This window comes from Biomphalaria glabrata, chromosome 13 (genome assembly GCF_947242115.1).
Source record: "Biomphalaria glabrata chromosome 13, xgBioGlab47.1, whole genome shotgun sequence".
In the NCBI taxonomy this organism is placed as follows: Eukaryota; Metazoa; Mollusca; class Gastropoda; family Planorbidae; genus Biomphalaria; species Biomphalaria glabrata.
In genome coordinates, this window is record NC_074723.1 from 37,789,698 (window position 1) to 37,808,678 (window position 18,981).

General features: G+C 34.3%; 1 long non-coding RNA gene across 3 annotated transcripts; it reads left to right on the forward strand.

Moving 5' to 3' along the window:
• The first annotated feature begins 1,353 nt into the window (after window positions 1-1,353).
• Window positions 1,354-18,681, forward strand: LOC129922280 (uncharacterized). Of its 3 annotated transcripts, none has more exons than XR_008774246.1 (7): window positions 1,354-1,764; window positions 5,443-5,615; window positions 12,509-12,658; window positions 13,638-13,722; window positions 14,287-14,567; window positions 15,161-15,270; window positions 16,481-18,681. It is a non-coding gene; the product is annotated as an uncharacterized LOC129922280 (long non-coding RNA). The 3 variants fall into 3 exon arrangements; XR_008774244.1 differs by lacking the exon at window positions 5,443-5,615 and adding an exon at window positions 8,131-8,552 and having other exon boundaries at window positions 1,361-1,764; XR_008774245.1 differs by lacking the exon at window positions 5,443-5,615 and having other exon boundaries at window positions 1,360-1,764.
• The last annotated feature ends 300 nt before the right edge of the window (window positions 18,682-18,981 follow it).

Genomic DNA, 18,981 nt, shown 5'->3' on the forward strand with positions numbered 1-18,981 from the left:
TGTTATTGTTGAAATAGATCTATATAGATCTATAAAAAAAATGTTAGCACTATTGTAGAAAAAAACAAATATAGAGTCTGTATAGATTTAGATCTAAATCTAAGTGATTTTTTTATACTAAATTTATACTGTACATAGGGCTGGGCCTGTTCTAATTCTATATACAATAGAATACTTAAATCTCTGGATATATAATATAAATAAAAAATAAATCACATTTTATTTTTTGTATCGGCAGTCTAGAATATAGAGTTAGATCTAATTTCTGATTTCTAATAAAAATGATGGTAAAAGAAATTATTTCGATACGACTTGAGAAGGACTTGAAAACTACATATTAAAAAAACAAGCAGCAAAGAAGAAAATTTAAGGCAAGTTGTTTTTCTAAATATTTTGATTTATTATTTAAAATTAACTTCATTGTTTCTTTTGTTGTATGCATAATACAGAACAGGCAAATTATGAAAATAATCTTGACTAGAATCTTTCAATTTAGATTAGATTTAGATTTAACTTTTTAGAACCGATTTCCACAGGGGATGGGAATGGGCAGGGTTTAAACCCGGAACGATCGGTAAGTCTGAAAAGTCCATCAGGCAGATATCTTGATTTGAATTACTAACTAAGATACTTTATAAAAAAAACAACTAGTTCTTGGCGTCCATTGTTATTCAAACAGTTACATAGTTACAAAAATTGATCTTGAAATAAAATGTTTGTTTTTTTAATAAACAAGTCAACTTTAAAGACCTTACGATCTATAAGGCAGATGATGTAAAGGTCACCTGTTTCTGTGGACTAGGTTAACGAGGATGTCTTGGCCAGCACAATGACCAACCACCTTACTTTTCCCCAACTAATGTCAAATACCAATCAAACCTGGTTGGACTCAGAGGTATCCCAAAATTCAAAATACCAGTCTTTAACGAGATTCGAACCTGGTACTGCAGGTTTCACTAAGGGCCTCTTTTCATACTAATAGATAAGATAATAATAATTAATATACAAACAATACTTCAATTCATTTCTTTTATTTCCACAAATAAATGAATGCATATTATGATTTGAATAAATATATCTATATATTAAATAATATAAATATTTCTCATTGGATAGCTTGGATATAATACAGGTAAAAAAAAAAAATACACTGTCTCACATTTACACATATATATATATATATATAATTTAATTTAACTACTATAATTATGAATGTACACAAATTATTTTTTTTAACACACATTATTTCAAATATTCTAGGTAAACCTGCCTATGTATTAGCTGATATGTTTAAAATTCATCCCACAACTGCATCTAAGACAGGGGTGGGCAAATTACGCCCGGGGGCCGGATGTGGCCCAGCGGAATGTTTTATGCGGCCTGCTGACACCTACAGCAGACATGCCTATAGTCCCGCATTATGCGGAAACGGCCCGCAAAATCATCAAAAAAGCTCACATGTTCCGCCGTTCCGCATTCACGATTTTTTGTTCCGCCAAGTCTGAATTCCGACACTAAAAAAAAATTGCCATTTTATCATTATTTATTAATAGTGCGAATTGAAAATACTGAGTGCAAAATAAAATATATATAGGTCTGTGTTTATTGTTTACATTTCATCTACTTCCGGACCCGGTGTGTCCTAAATTTACGAAGAAATGGTTGAAGACTAGATCTAGATCTAGTTCTAGACATAGATCTCTAGATCTACTGATCTAGTAGTCTAGGTCTAGATATTAGAATTAGATCTATTCTTAGAATCTAGTAAGTGCTAATTAGCCAAATATTCCATTCAAATCTACTACAGTACTCTACTAGATTTAACTAGATCTAATCTAGATTCTAGGTCTAGATTGACTAGATATAGATCTATCTGTATTCTATCATCTATCAAATCTATCATCATCTAGACTCTAGACAATCTAGAATCTAGTCTTAGTCTAGACTCTAGGCTACTAGATAGGTCTAGGTCACTAGACTTCTAGATCTAGAATCTAGACTAGATTTAGATTAGAATGAATAGATTTCAATAGTCAATAGATCTAGATCTAATCTAGTCTAAGTCTAGTACTCTAGATTGTTTTTTAGATGATTTGATAGATCAAATAGATCTGACTATTCTAATTCTAACACTAACTCCTTGAACTGGTTTCTAAGTAATCTAAGAAACTTTCAAAAGGATTTTTAAAAAAAAAACGTTATTAAAGATCTAGTCCTAAATTAATTAATTAACTTGACTTAGACACACACACAGTAAGTCTAACTCTAAGGCCTAAATAAGGCTATTAGTATTAGATCTACTTTTCTTATTACATAGTCTAAATTAGTTTCTAGATCTAGAAGTAGGGCTAGCACTAGATAACTAGATCTAGAAGTAGACTCTAGATCTATCTAGAAATAGACTTAGAAGGTGATAGATCTCTAGATTCTAGATTTCTATGTATCATTATGTAAATTTAGTTCTTAATAAGTCTATTATAGACTATAGATTTAGACATAAATATTTAGATCTCTAATATAATTATTATAATCTGTGTTCTTAGACATAGAGGACTTATTAGATATAGATCTAGACTAGTACTAGTAGACTTAAATTATTTTAGATCTAGAACTATATACAAGATCTAGTGTGACTAGAGTAGAGCCCTAGAATTAGAAAAGGATAGATAATCAAGTAGATCTAGAATAATCTAGACTAGATTTCACTAGATCTAGTCAATAGATTTAGACCTAGTAGTAACAAATAAAAATTGTTTGTTTTTTTAGTTTTTGTTCTTTAGGAGGGTTTTTGGACCAAAGTCTTGTTCGGGTCTCTTGATTTAGAATGCACCATTGAAGGACATGGTCAGCATTCTCTAGTGATGGGCAAGTTTCTCTAGTCCCGACATTTAACTTCCAGAACATATATTGTCTCATTTAGTGAACAAGCCTTTTCCTTTGTGGAAACTAAACAAGTATAACTACTGGTCGATTTTGACTGACTGTAATTTGACAGCAGTCACAAGGATAGAAACTAGTAAGCTAGTTCCACAGTTCCGGAACATCATGCACGAGTGTAAAAAGTAAAATACTGCACATTAAGTACAACTGTATATTTGTCAGGATATTTTAATGTTAAATGACAACAGCAATTTGAAAAAAAAATCGTAAAATTGGTTTAAATAATTGCTAACTCTTGTTGTAATTCCTTAACGTGAAGTGTGGGAAAAAAAAAGAAACGTGAATATAATACAGTGTAAATATGAATTAAAAGAAATTCTACACAGTTAGCTTAGAGTGTCTCTATAAGTTGTATATAAATATGCGGCCCGCCATTCCCAATTTTTTAAATAATGCGGCCCTCGATACAAAAAGGTTGCCCACCCCTGATCTAAGATATTCATGTACTGTTTTGGATGTTATGTATGTCAACATATCCGATTTGATTTTCTGGCCCAATAAGGAGAGTCTCAGGCCCAAAAAATTTATTTGTACTTATGACAGGAAGATGACAGTAATAAATGACTGTTTTGAAATTTTCATTGAGAGACCTAGCAGCGTTAAAGCACAGGCACAAACCTATTCTTCCTATTAGCACAACACAGTAAAATATCTGATTGGAACATTACTTTCAATAAATGAATTAAAAATATTTAGACTAAGCTTTATAGTTTCTTTGGATTTAATAGCCTTTAAATTTTTATTTTTAGAAGTGATGTTGTTCACAAGAGAATCAAATTTAACTTTTTGTTTTTTAATGAGGTGATATCAATCTCAGAAACCTTAGTTGGCAAAACTTTTTTAAGCTCTGATGGATTTATCCAGTAAGATAACAAGCCTGTAACTGTCTTACTCTCTTTTAGCCTGGTGTTGGCTTCCAGCATAAATAAAGTGTCTGCCACATTTCTTCTTCTTCTTCATCGTTCTCATTGTTATGTTGGAGTGTTCATATGACTAGACCAGTACATGAGATTAACTGCGCAGTGGTTTCCAAATCAGGGAGCTCTCCATATAGTTTTCTTTCTATTGGGGTGATTTGGGGCCAATGTCTTATACGGGCCTCTTGGTAGAGAGAGCAGTTTTGGAGGACAAGGTTGGCATTTTCTGGTGATATTCCACATGGGCAGATTTCACTGGTTCCAATTTTGAGCTTCTGGAACATGTGTTGTCGCATTCCGTTGTGTCCGGTCCTGAGTCGAAAGATTAGACGTTGGTCTTGTCAGGATAGCTTATAGTAAGCGTCATCTTTCTTGTGATTTGGATGGGAGCTCATCCATTTCTCATTTATTTTATCTACAATTAATTTCTTCATTTCTTCTGGATAGAGTGCAGAGTTTACTTGTGAGTTTGTTCTCCCACTCTTGTCAGCCTTCTCATTTCCTGCTAGTTGTATGTGAGCTGGTATCCATTTAATAACAGTTTTTTTTTGCTGTTGTTGTTGAGCTTTGTAAGTGCTGTTCTGAGGTTTTTAATATGAGGGGAATCAGAGTTTTGCAAGCTTTGGAGAGTTGTTTTCACGTCTGTTAGAAAGACAATCTGACTTTGTGGGGAACTTGGATGATTTGCTAGCATGGTAGCAGCTAGTGCTAGTGCTTCCCTTTCTGCTCTGTGACTGTCAGAGAACTCTCCAGTTGCTATGGATTTTTCTAGTTTTCCTTCATCTGGCCATTCGATAAGTATTCCAGCTCCTCCATTTGTGGTGGCTTTATGGGATGAGCCATCCGTGTAAACTCTGATCCACTGATTGCTAGGGTAATTGGTATGTAGAAAACAGTTCACTATTTCCTTGAGCTCTGTTGGTCTGTAATCAGATTTTCTTTTTATGTTTTCAATATGGTCCCTTATAGTAGGAAGAGGGCTTTCGTCCCAGGGTAGAGATTCATTATAGTGTATTGAGGATTCCAGAGTAATTTTTTCAAGTTGGTGTTTCTTTTTTAGGTTTAGAGATTCCTGTATGAAATTGGTCCTTTTGAGACGGTTTTTTGTGCCAGTTTTGTGGATTTTGTTCTGAGTGGGTGCCTCTCCAAGGTTTCCAATTTAGTGAATTGGGAAAGGATTTTTATTTCTCTTCTTTCATCCAGAGAGATCAGGGCAGCAGTTTCCTCCATAGCTCTTATGGGTGTTGTTTTGATTGCTCCTGTCATTATCCTTTGACCAATATTTTGAACCTTGTCTATTTTTCTTAGGTTGGTTTGGGCTGCTGAGCCCCATGCTGTGGCACCATACAGGTCTTACATAACTGGTATAGGTCTTTTTCAGGATGTTGTGATTAGCTCCCCAATCTGTGCCAGCTAATTTTTTCAAGAGGGATAGTCTCTGGATGCCTTTACTCTGTGTTTTATCTATTTGGTTTTTCCAGGTTAGTCTCGGGTCATAGGTGACTCCAAGATAAGTAGGGCTGTCATTTTTTTCTAAAGCTTCCAAATCTAATGTTAATTTTATTGTTTGTTGTTTTGTTGACAGTGAGAATATGGTATATGTGGTCTTTTTTGTGTTGATGGACATGCCCCAGTCTTTGGACCAATTATTGAGTTTATCAAGAGCATCTTGTAATCGAAATTTCGATGTTCCTACATATTCTTCTGTGCTAATTATGGCAAGGTCATCTGCATACATGCTGCTTTTAACTTTTCTAGGTAGGTTTTGATTTAGATCGTTTATGAATATTAGGAAAAGTGTTGGGGATAGGACTCCTCCTTGGGGGACGCCATTTTTTATACCCACTGTGTGGCTTCTTTGTCCTTGCATGCAAACTAAGGCTTTTCTATTATTTAGGTATTCCTTTATCCAGTTGTACATTCTTTGGGATATGTGATGCTGGACTAGCTTGAGCAAGAGACCTTGTTCTCAGACTTTGTCAAATGCTTTTTCTAAGTCAACCCACACAATTGTTGTTGGTTTCTTTTCTCGAAAGCCGTCTTCTATTTCTTGTGTGATGAAGGCAATTTGATCTTCTGTTGATCTGCCTTTTCTAAAGCCAGCCTGGGCTTCAGTGAGTAGGTTATTTGACTCAAGGATCCATGTCTGCCACATGAGTGCAGGACTCACCAAGTCCAACTATACAAGAACAGTGGGCTGATAGAATAATACCATCTTGACTTATTACTATCCAGGGCTGCAGTACATGCTAACCACTGAGAGTGAAGACCTATTAAAAAGAAAAAAAAATTATTTAAAATACCTGTACATATCAAGACATTGGTCTCATATACATGTAAATACCTTTGAATATCAAGATATTAACTATAATATAACAATATTTATTACTTACCTTTGCTAGTGGTTTAAAAGCCATAACATCTTGAACCAGGAACTGGTTGTAAGCTGCTAAACTCTTGTAAGCCTGTAGACATTTTCAAAAGTAAAAATAGCAATAACATTTTAATAATAGATGTAGAACTCTTGTAATATAAAGAATTGGTTGGACTTCGAAGCATCCTAAAAATATAGAAATTCAAAACCCTAGTCTACACCAAAAATTCAATTGAGACTAGTGAAGTGCTTCAGCCGCAACAGCCAAAAGGTTTGGGCTAAGGTGTAATTAGCTTCAAATCTTAAAGAGCATTTGAAAGTTGTAAAAGAAACACAGATCTAGGACCATTAGATTTATCAACAAGTTACTAGTCTTGATGAGCCTAGTCCTAAAATAAACTTTAAAAAGTCTTCAGCCCTAGACTTAGATCTAAACTGGATACTTTGGTTTAGATGCTAGATCTGGTCTATATAATACTAGTATCTAATAATAAGTAACTATTATCTGTAACTATAGTCCAAATATATCTTGTGCAGAGATGTGTTTAATGAGCGCCTAAAGGCAGCACTGAAAACCTCCCAGATACCCCTCTCCTCCGGTCCACCAATGAGATTGGACCATAGCGCTCTGAGCATGCTATAACTATAAGCATGAAAGTAGTGCTACATAAAAGCTAAATTTATTTATCTTATCAAGTGACCTAGAAGTGAAGACTAGATCTAGCTATATCTATTAGATAAAAATTAAGTTTCATATGCTTAAAATATGCAGCAACAGAGAGATGTAGATTTTAGATGTTATCTAGATTTTCTAGATCTATTCTATAGAGTCTAGATGAGATCTAGAATGATCTACTAAGCCTAAGCATTATGTAGGCTAGACTCTAGATCTAGTCACACTCTAATCTGAGACATCATCCAGATTTTGTATATAATATATCTATGATCTATGTAGCCATAGATCTACATCTAGAATACTAGACCTTGAAGGCTTGAGTAGAGAGTAGATCTCTATCACAATCTATGTAGGCCTACATTATATGTTACAACAATGTTGATCTAGCTCTAGACCAGTGTTTCTCAAACTTTTTTGTCTGCCGGCACAGTAAACAAACTACAAAAATTTCGCGGCACACCACGAAGAGCAACAGATGTTTTATAATAAAAAGAAAAAAAGATTTTGCCTGTTTTTCAGTATTATGTTTAATGTGAATGTTGTGCCTGTTTTTGAGAGCAAATGCAATCTAATCGAGGCTCCAAAGTCGACAAACAAACTCGCATTTCATCGTCTATTGTAAGAAGTCTCTCTCTTTTCTTAGATTTGATTTCAGTCAGTGCTGAAAATCCAAACTCACAAAACCATAAAGATGTAAATGGAAGAATTATTTTGATTGCTTTTAAATTGATTACAGGATATAACTTGTTGATTGAAATCCAAAACACATCCAGGCTTTCTCTGACTTAAGAATTGCATTGTTTTTTAAATCATTGAGCTGCTCTTCTTCTTTAGTTGTAAAATTTGTAGCTTCATTGTTTCCAAATGGAGAGCTGACCCATTTATATTCATTACTTCAAACTGTTGAGAAGTAATGCTGCAATGCTGACTGCAGGTGTTTCAAAGTGTCCAGAATTTCGGGGGTGATTTCTTTATTTGAAGCACATTCATTGTAAGTACGAAAGCAGTCCTTTCGTGATTTTACTTTGCCACAAAGACAATCAATTTTAACCAAATGATTTTAGTTTTTGCGGATGCAATGATGATGGTTTCCGATGGTCCTTGAAGACTTCAATTCAATGAATTTAATTTGTCAAATAAATCAGTGAGAAATGTCACCTTAACCCACCAAATCTCGTCATGAATAGAAAATCCAAAGTCTTTTTTTTTTTTTTTTTTTTCAGCCTCCGAGAATGAAATCAGCTCAGCCTTGAGTTGGACGACATGCTTTAACACTTTTCCCCTGGAGAGCCAACAAACGTTGGTGTGATACAGGAGACATTAGTAGTCTGAATCCATTGCTTCACAAAGCTCTGAGGAAAGTCAGAATGCAAGCGGTCGAGATTTGAGGAAGTTTACAACTTCAATCACTTGATCCAGAACAGACATCAAATATTTGAAGGCAAGAGCTTCTCTGTGGATCATGCAGTGAACAACTAATACATTTGGATTTTCTTGACGCACATGAGTGAAGAATCCCTTTCTATTTCCCTGCATGGAAGGACAGCCATCGGTGCAAACGCTGACACAGTTTGTCTCCACTGTACTTTGAATAGCAAAATGTTTTCGTTCACCACTTAAAAATCTTCGCCTTTGGTCGTAGTTGGTAAGTCTTTTCAAAATAAGAATTTGTTGACACATTTTTCATCCTTTATGAACTGAATAAAAGCTAACAACTGGGCTTTGCACTAATGTCAGTGGATTCATCCACTTGAAGGGACCTGATGTTTTCGAAGTATTCCTTCGGTTGCGCTTTTACAACTGGATGTTTTGTTTCCAAGTGTCTCTTCAATTTGCTTGGAACAAGCGCCTCGTTCAACAGAGCTGAATTGCAGATCAGACAGAATGACAATGGAGAATCTTCAGGTCCTGAAGATATGAAACCATATCCGATGTAATCTTCTTTGTACCTTTGTTTCGTTCCATGCTTTTCATTGAACGCTTTCGCAGTTTCATTCTTACCAACGTATTTCTCCATGGATAACAATGACTAAGGCTTAGTAATAATTTGTTATTATTAGCATACACCTACAAAATTTACATGAAACACATCGCTTATTATAATCGTTACCAATTCAAGAACTGCTGAGCGTCTGCTAAGGCGGCCTACATTTGAGTCATTATAATAATATATGTATAGTGGACAACTCCATAACCTGAAGAGCTAACACCCCTTTCTGTCATAATGTAGCGATCCACTACTATTACTGGTCGTTGCAAGTTGGGATGTCGTCGCAAGGTAAAATAAAAATTTAATAGTACGCAAACCTGTGTAACGCTGCACGTGTGGCATTCTGAAAACTCCTCGGCACACCTGCAAATCTTCGGCGGCACACAGTTTGAGAAACACTGCCCTTGACAATAATAAATATTGACTATTCAATCTGATTCTACATTTATGTCAAACAATATTATGAATATAGTAGTCTAGATATGCTAACTTAAATAGTTAGAATATAGATCTAGAATCTAGTCTAGATTAGTTATTAGTAGATCTAGATCTATTCTAGGTCTAACAATAAAATTGATTCGGAATACCTTGAACTCATCCTTTGTGATTGTGTAAGCACTTTCAGTAGAACAAGATTATAAGTGAAGAGATCTGGATAAGCACGCTGGACTGTCGTTCGGACTTATCGATGGTCAGGGGTTCAAACCCTGCCCGCTCCCATCCCCGCCGTCCTGCGGGAGGTTTGGACTAGGAAGTAATTATCTTCAACTCTGAAGGAACATCCGAAATAAGTAAAACATTTTACAAAACATGTTTTTTTTTTTTTTTTTTTTTTTTTTTAATTTAAAAAAAAAAACAACACAAGGAGGGCAGCAAATCATTTTCTTTATTATGCTGGCTTGCTTTCAAAGTGTAAGATTTAGTATTTGTTTCTGACTATATCTTTCTTTGCTCGACTTATCCATGGTAAGTGCCTAAAAGCTTGTGTTGACTGTGCATAGAAACCAGATTTTTACCAACAATATGTCTGCCGTGCCCTGATCACATGACTATGTCTACCAACCTAAAGGTACCTGGTGTGATGGGGAAGGTAAAGGCGTCTGGTTGTTGTGCTGGCAATCTCATTAACCATGGGCCACAGAAACAGATGACCTTTACATCCTCAGCCCCCTAGATTGTAAGGTCTGAAAGGGGAACTTTACTTTACTTTAGTGGGAAAAAAAAGTTTCTTCTTCCCTTTTTTATTCATTAAACACTGTTTTCTTTTCACTCAAAGAACTTGTAGGACTACTTTTAGCCTAATCAATTTGATGGAGGCGTGGTGGCTGAGTGGTAAAGCTCTTGACTTTCATACTGGGGGTCCCGGCTATGAATCCTAGTGAAAACTGGGCACCTCTGAGTCCACCCAGCTCTAATGCCCAATCCATGGTTCAACAAATTTAAAGATCTTACATGGCAGTATGAATAAAATGACAGTCTATAAAGTCAACTAAAAAAAAGGGAAATTGTACAAGATATAAAATGGAAATATTAATTTGGAGCAAGTCACAACATTTTGAAATAGAAATGTACCAGCTACAACATACTAGATGCAGTAGATACCAAATCACAAAATTTTGAAATAGAAATGTACCAGCTACAACACGCTAGATGCAGTAGATACCAAATCACATCAGTGTAACTGGCAACTCAGATGTAGACTTCTTGGACAACCAGGGAAGGCTAACACCAATCATCTAGCAGGCTGTGAGCTTCAATCAGCAAATTACATTTTGAAAAAGAAATTTACCAGCTACATCACTCTAGAACACAGGACTCTACAACATAGGATTCAGCAGTCAATTCTACAGAAAATAGACAAAGTAAAAAAGTAAAACAAAAACCTAACTCCAAACAATAAAAACAACAACCTTCAAAGCAATGGAAGAGATCATTTTTTCCCTGGTTTCTCTGGACAAAATAAGAGAAATAATAATCCTTACTCAGTTTACTAAAATGGAAACCTAAGAGAGCTTCCCACTCAAAACTTAAACCCACAAGTCTGGCACTCAAAATTAACTGAAAATACCTCATTTCATACGAGAATCTCAAACAAAGAAACACTGCTTATAAAATATAATTTATGAATTAGTTAAACAGTGCAATGACTCTCTTCCCTGGGACCTAAGCTCTCTTTCTGCCAAAAAAAAATCTTATCACAATCAGAAAGATTTCAAGGAAGAAATCTAATATACCAATAACCAGTGGGTCAATTATACAGATGGCTCATCTCAAGAATCCACCGGTAACGGAGGAGATGTCTTATGCAATGAATGGCTCAATTGAGAAAGATTAGAAAAGTTAATAGCCACTGGCAATCTCTCAGACAGCCACTGAGCAGAAAGGGGAGTATTAGAACCAGCAGCTACCACACTAATCAACCATCCACCTGTGAACAGCCAGATTTTCTTTTTAAGGAATACCAAAAACATTTCTTTCCTATCTTTAAAAAAATCTGATGCCTCCTCTATCAAACAAGTCAAGACAGCTCTTATAAATCTCAACAATAATAGCAAAAAAACTGTTCTCCAATGGATCCCAGGCACACTTTCGTATAGAGGAGATGAACAAGCTGACACTGCCAAAATGGGAGAATAAGTAAGCAGTCTTAAATTCCATGGAAGGTGCAGTGGCTAAGCGGTAAAACACTTGGCTACTGAACTGGGGTGCAGGGTTCGAATTCTGGTAAGACTGGGGTTTTTAATTTCACGATCTTTGGGCGCCTCTGAGTCCACCTAGCTCTAATGGGTACCTGACATTAATTGGGGAAAAGTAATGACAGTTGGTCATTCTGCTGGCCACATGACACCCTCGTTAACAGTAGGCCACAGAAACAGATGAGCTTTACATCATCTGCCCTATAGCCCACAAGGTCTGAAAGGGGTACTTTACTTTTTCTTTTCTTAAATTCCACTATATCCGGAAGAGAAAAAGAAAAAGAGAGTAGTATAAACCAAAAATATAACAGTTGTTGCTCAAACATCAGGATCAAGGATGCATGTTACATTCTATCAGGACACAGTCAATGAATTATTTTTCACCTTTGAATAGGGCACAACATAATGAGTTAACACTTATTCTGGATGTTGAAACCAGTGAAACATGCCTTGTAGAGTTCCTCCAAAGAACATATTGCCTTGTTTTATCGTGAGACCCAAACAAAATACTGGCCCCCAGCAGTCCTTTAGAATAAAAATTGTATGGAAAGCTGCCTGATCTGAAAAGAATGGAGTTCGTCTTCGATATATATATATATATATATATATATATATATATATATATATATATATATATATATATATACAGGATGTAATATTTAAGTTAAACTTTTGTCACACAGTCTCATATTTGTTTATATTGACTTTAGTATTCACATTTATTCAAATAAAATAGCTGTATATATTCTACATTTATCCTTAAAATGTTGTGCACTGTTGGCCACTAGTTCAAATGTTTGCTGTGTTAAAGGCTATAACTAGGCCTACTCATGTGGCTCACATTGAGTTAAAATCAGACATTGTAATCCTTTTTGTGTGTGTCTACATCCTCTTATTGTTTATTTGTGTTTTCAGGTGGCGATTTTATTGTTTACCATGGAGTTGTCTACTTTTCAAATTTTACTGACCAAGTTTTTTACAGTGACTGATCCATCAGCAGTTTCCGAAGCAGTAACTGATATCTCAAAAAAATATCGCTTTTCTGATGGTGTCTAGTCACCTCAGGTAATCTTTCTCTTTTTCTTTTAATTTGTAAAGAAAATTATATGTATGTATTTTTGTATATAGAAATGGATACTGTTTGTCTAAGGTGGATGTGTTTGACCATGGTGGATAAAACAGAGCTTGATCTTTGCAGAAGCTGTAGAACACCTTTCCACCATGGGAACCATAAATTTAAATGAAAGTGTTCAGATTTTATCCATGATCACCTGTCCAAAGATTTGAAGTATCACACTCAATGATCTATTTAAACAAATAAAAAGAAGTCTACTGTTTAACCGCAAATCTTAATGACATTTGTAAAGACCTTCACATAATCCCTGTTGGTTTTTATTATCTTTTTAATATGTTTAATTTGTTGATTTTTATTTGAAAAATGTGTAGTTTTGGATACTGGATAGACAACACACATACCCACATTCTCATTATAAAATAATTAGTTTCTACTTTTGGACATTATGACAAATAATATAATCCATTAGCTGTGTGGCGGTATTAAAATGCCCTATAAAAAGGAACTTGATTCAAGAAACACAAGGAAGGGAAAAGAGAAATCTATTGTACATAAGTAAGAAGTAATGGGATGCAGTATGCACAGTGGATATTAATTAAAAAAAAGTAAAGTTTACCTTTCAGACCTTGCGATCTATGGAGCAAATGATGTCAAGGTTATGTTTCTATGGCTAGTGGTTAATGAGCAGGTCGTCATGTGTCCAGCACAATGACTAACCGCCTTAATTTTCACCACCTAAAATCAGTTACCCATTAGAGTTGGGTGACTGAGGGGCACCCTAAAAATTCAAAATCCCAATCTTCATTTAGGTTCAAACCCAGGACCCCATTGTTTTCCTATGAGGTACACAAATCATTTAGCCGACAAAAAAATCAAAATATTGATATAGAAGCGAAATGAAAAATGACTGAGCTTTTGGCCCATGACTTTGAAATGTTAATATCTATGTAAACTTGTTTATGTTGGCAGAGGATCAACAGGATTTGTTCATTGAAAGACACTTGAAGGTGTAGGCAGTTAAAGCAAAAGGACTTCTTGCAATGTTTGTTTCAAGGTAATGTTTTATAGACATAACATTTACCATCCTTTTTATTTATGAAAGCAGTAAAAGAGTTTTTTTCTTTTCTGGGGGGGGGGGGGGGATTTTGTGTAATTCTGTTTGTGGTAAAAAAAAAAAAAATAAAGTTCCCCTTTCCAATCTTGTGGTCTATAGGGCAGATGATGTAAAGGTCATCTGATTCTGTGGCCTATGGCTAACGAGGGTGTCATTAGGCCAACAAAATGACCAACCGCCTTTACTTTTTCCCCAACTAATGTCAGGTACCCATTAGAGCTGGGATTCATACCCTGGACCCCCGGTTCAGAAGCTAAGCGCCTTACCACTCAGCCACCGCACCTCTCTGTTTGTGGTAATCAGGCTATTTTATCTTGATAGGCTATAAATATAAGTGTAAAATATTTGTTAATGTGTATAAGATGCATGTCCAGATAAAGGTGCTACAACTGACCAAATTAAAAAAAAAATCATATGTAAAGATAAACTAAATCATGAATAGTGATGTGCCTTTAGAACTGTTTCATGGGAGTAAAACATCTAAAATCATTTTTTTTTCCGCAGGACCAGACACAACAGAATTTGACAACATATGTATTGGAAGCTCAAAATCAGAAACTGAAATCTGCCCATGTGGAGTGTCACCAGAGAATGTTGACCATCTTCTCCAAAACTGCTCTCTTTACCAAGAGGCTGTACATGACACTGGCCCCAAAACACCCCAATAGAAAGAAAACTATATGGAGAGTTCCCTGATTTGGAAACGCTGTGAAAATAATCTCATATACTGGTCCAGTCATCTGAATGCTCCAATAAAAAAATGAGAAGGAAGAAGAAAGAAGATTGTATGTACCATTTTTGTTTGTTTGAGGATGGGGAGAAAAGTGTTCTTAGAATTCAAACACCAAAAGTATGTGTCTTTATGAATTCAATGTAATTGATACTAGGCTTTTTGGGCTGAAAATAAAATGCAGGAAATTTTATTGGAAGTGCAGAAAAAAAAAAGAGTTTTTAGCCAAAATAAACAATGTATAGCCTGAGAACAAATCAGGTGGAAGAACCAAGGGTAATGCTAGTATACTATAGAAGTATCTTTTTTTATGCTTGAAACTTCATTGATGCATAACAGTGTCACAAACTGCTTGTTAATGTGATATGAAACATAATTTTTTTTTTTTTTTGTTACACATATAATCACTCTAAAAAGATTATTTCTAAAATAGATAACTGTCTCTAGTAACCTGCTAGTGGACCATGACCAACCTTTTTCTATCTTGCTTTGTATGGTATAAACTTTCCTAGTTTTTACTTTATTTTGTTGTACTAGTCATGTCAGTTATGCTATAGGCTACTTTTAATTGCATGTATAAGATAAAAATAGTGAAAACAAGAGTACATAACATTTTGTAAAGAAATTATTAATATTTTGCATTTTTAGGGGAGCAACATGGCTATTGAAAAGCAGAGACCATACAAACCTCATTAGATGAAGAGTTTTATTTTGTTGGTAAAGTCCTTGGTTTTGAGCCAGCAGAGAAACATAGAAAGGTAATTAGTCAACATTTCAGATTTATCACTTAAAGAAAAGCAGAAAAGCTTTGATGGGCAGCATCTCTGTTGACCCAATGATCGATCAAACTTATGGAACAAGTGATGGTGAAGATGTTCATTACAGTGCTAATGTCTGGGAACACTGAAGGACTTACATTTTTAGTTCATGGTTTTCAAAATTTGGTGATGAAAGCTGAATTGAAGCCTTCATCTCTGGCCAATAGTCATGCTGTTTATTATTGCTTGTATTATTATTGCTTTTGATTAGCACAACTTCCATGCTCCTATAGCAAGCACAGTGCATTCTGGTTCAATATCTTTTGTAAACATAAGAGGGGGGGGGGGAGGATATCTGTGAGTCCTTCCTTTAGGCTCTCAGCAAGCAAATCAAATCCATTAAAAATACCTAGTTTACAATGTGATTTCAATTTAAGCTCTCCTCACTTAGATAGTCAAGCAGTTTATGGCTTAGCATTTATACATTCAGTTTATAGCTTAGAATTTATTTATTTGGTTTAAAGCTTAGTTTTTATACATTTATTTTATAGCTAAGCATTTATACATTCAGTTTATAGCTAAGTCTTTATAGCCTTTACACATTTATTTAATAGCTTAGCATTTATACATTCAGTTTATAGCTTAGAATTTACTTATTCAGTTTATGGCTTAGAATTTATTTACTCAGTTTATAGCTTAGCCTTTATACATTCAGTCTATAGCTTAACATTTATACATTATCTTATCACCAAATATTTATTCTTTCAGCTCTGTTTATAGCTTATAATTTATTTATTCAGTTTATAGCTCAGCCTTTATACATTGTCTATAGCTTAACATTTATACATTATCTGATCACCAAATATGTATTCTTTCAGCTCTGTTTATAGCATATAATTTATTTATTCAGTTTATAGCTTAGCCTTTATACATTCAGTCTATAGCTTAACATTTATACATTATCTGATCACCAAATATGTATTCTTTCAGCTCTGTTTATAGCTTATAATTTATTTATTCAGTTTATAGCTTAGCCTTTATACATTTATTTAATAGCTAAGCATTTATACATTCAGTTTATAGCTGAGAATTTACTTATTCAGTTTATAGCTTAGCATTTATACATTCAGTTTATAGCTTCGAATTTACTTATTCAGTTTATGACTTAGCATTTATACATTATCTGATCAACAAATATTTATACTTTCAGCTCTGTTTTGACAATATATAAAGAGTGACTTTAGCTCAACTCCTCACCAAGCTTTACAGTCTGTGACATTTTTTTGGTAAAACTTTGAATCAGATTTATGTGTGTATACTTCATTATGTTAACTACATTGATCAAGAATACTCAATTCATAAAAAGAAGCTGCTTTAAAGGATTAAAGATAACTTTGACCCTTTTGAGAAAACAAATTTAAACACAAGATTTTGAATTAATTTTGTAATTCTTTTATATTTTTTTTTCTTCTGAAAGCCACATAACGACACAAGTATTTATTCAAGGTTTTGAATGTATGGTATACTGTTAGGTTTAGTATTGACTCATTCAGTAAATTGTTTTTGTTTTGTGGTTTTTATAAATTAATAAATGGAAGTTTATATAATGTGTTATGTTTAAATGTATGATTTTTTTTTACTGATCTAAAGAAAGAAACTTGAGGATTTTAATTTTTATTCTTTTTGAAACATGTAAGGAATATTAGAACATTGGTTGGCAACATTATTAGTGTCAAAATGTATTTCACTTGGTAGCCAAGAATGCTTCTAACTGAGATGACATCACTACCTGTGGTTAACAAGGGTGCCATGTTGTCAGCACAATGACCAACCCCCTTTACTTTTTCCTAACTCATATAATAATAATAATAATAATAATCTTTATTATCCTTAAGGAAATTTGTCTTACAATTTGTGCATTACACCAAACAAAAAACATTATAACTATAAGAAACCAAAATGTACATTCACACCAGACTCACTCATAATTTACATGTGACAAAGTTTATGCCAGATTGTTCTTATTTAATGATTTGATTGCCAGGGGAACAAAAGAGTGTTTGTGTCTGTTTGTCTTTGCTATCGGTGTCTTGTATCTCTTTTGTGATGGTAAAATCACAAAATCCTGACACAAAGGGTGATTCTTTATTTCGAGGATCTTGTTAGCTTTTTTATAGATGTTTGTCTCAAACAACTGCCCAAATGGGGTTTGTTTTTTGCCAATGATTTTGCCAGCAGCATTTAGGATTCTATGAAGTTACCCATTAGAGCTGGGTGGACTTGAAGGCACCATAAAGATCCCAAAATTAAAATACCCATCTTCACTAGGATTTGAACCCAGGGTCCTTCTGTTTGGAAGTCAAGTGCTTTACCACTCAGCCACATGCCTCCGTTAAAGGCTAGATTTTGTGACAATTATTTTTAGGAGAGAGAATGATGTATGCACAAAGTTGTAGTTTTTTTTATTTTTATTAAATTTATTTGTATTTAACCACTGACTTATTAGTCTCTGAATTGTCAAATTTAAGTTTGTAATCAGTTAGTGTTGACCTTGGCTTGATAGGCTAAAAGGATTAACAATAATAATAATAATAATTATAGCTTGTATGTAGTGCTACTTTCATGCTTACAGCATGCTCAGAGTGCTGTGTTCCAATCTTATGTGTGAACCAGTAGGGGGGGGGGATTTGGGAGAGGGTTTTCCGTGCTGCCTTCGGGTACTCAGTAAACAGAACTCTGCTTGAGTCGTGTGTTGAACCTAGAGTCACCTTGATAGGTAGCCGAGCCAAGCCAAGTTCAAGCATACTTAGCCTCTTGACCACGCCTCCACATTGAAATTAAATTGTAAATGTTAAATATTTTAAAAAATTTAATACAGAATTTGATATTTATGAAATATTTAATACAGAATTTGATATTGATGAAAAATTTAATACAGAATTTGATATTGATGAAAAATTTAAAAAACAGAATTTGATATTGATTACAAAAAATAATACAGAATTTGATATTGATACCTGATACCATTTCATTTGTGTGTGTGTGTGTGTGTTTCCAATAATAAAAAAATAACAAAAAATAATACAGAATTTGATATTGATACCATTTCATTTGTGTGTGTGTGTGTTTCCAATAATATTTCTATGAATGTACAATTTATTCTCTAGATAAAGATTCATTTTCTGTTTTGTAAGGCAGCTCTCAATCCTCAGTGTTATGAACATAATGATAACTGAGTCGAAAACCATGTCGTCTTAGTATGGCTTTAATACACTGAATGACTACACAACACACATTTTGTGAACACATTCTTACGGACGAGTTACAATCACATGTAAACATAAGAACCAAAACCAATACAGCATATAATTTTCATAAGTGAAATTCTAAATTTACTGAACTAAACAGACTTCAAATTAAAAAACAGACTTCAGCTTCACAGAACAGACTTCTATTTCACAGAGCATTCTACTTCACAGAACAGACTTCTATTTCACAGAACATTCTACTTCACAGAACAGACTTCTATTTGACAGAACAGGCAAGGATAATAGAAGAAGAGATGTTAGTTCAACACTTTCAATGAAATTTAAGCCTCTTGTGTTGACATGTATGGAAAGGATTTTTTTAATTTTTACTTCAAGAAATCTAAAATTTCCTAATATAGAGTTGCCTGACTACTGTAGGCTTTGCACTGTCATCACTGCCCAC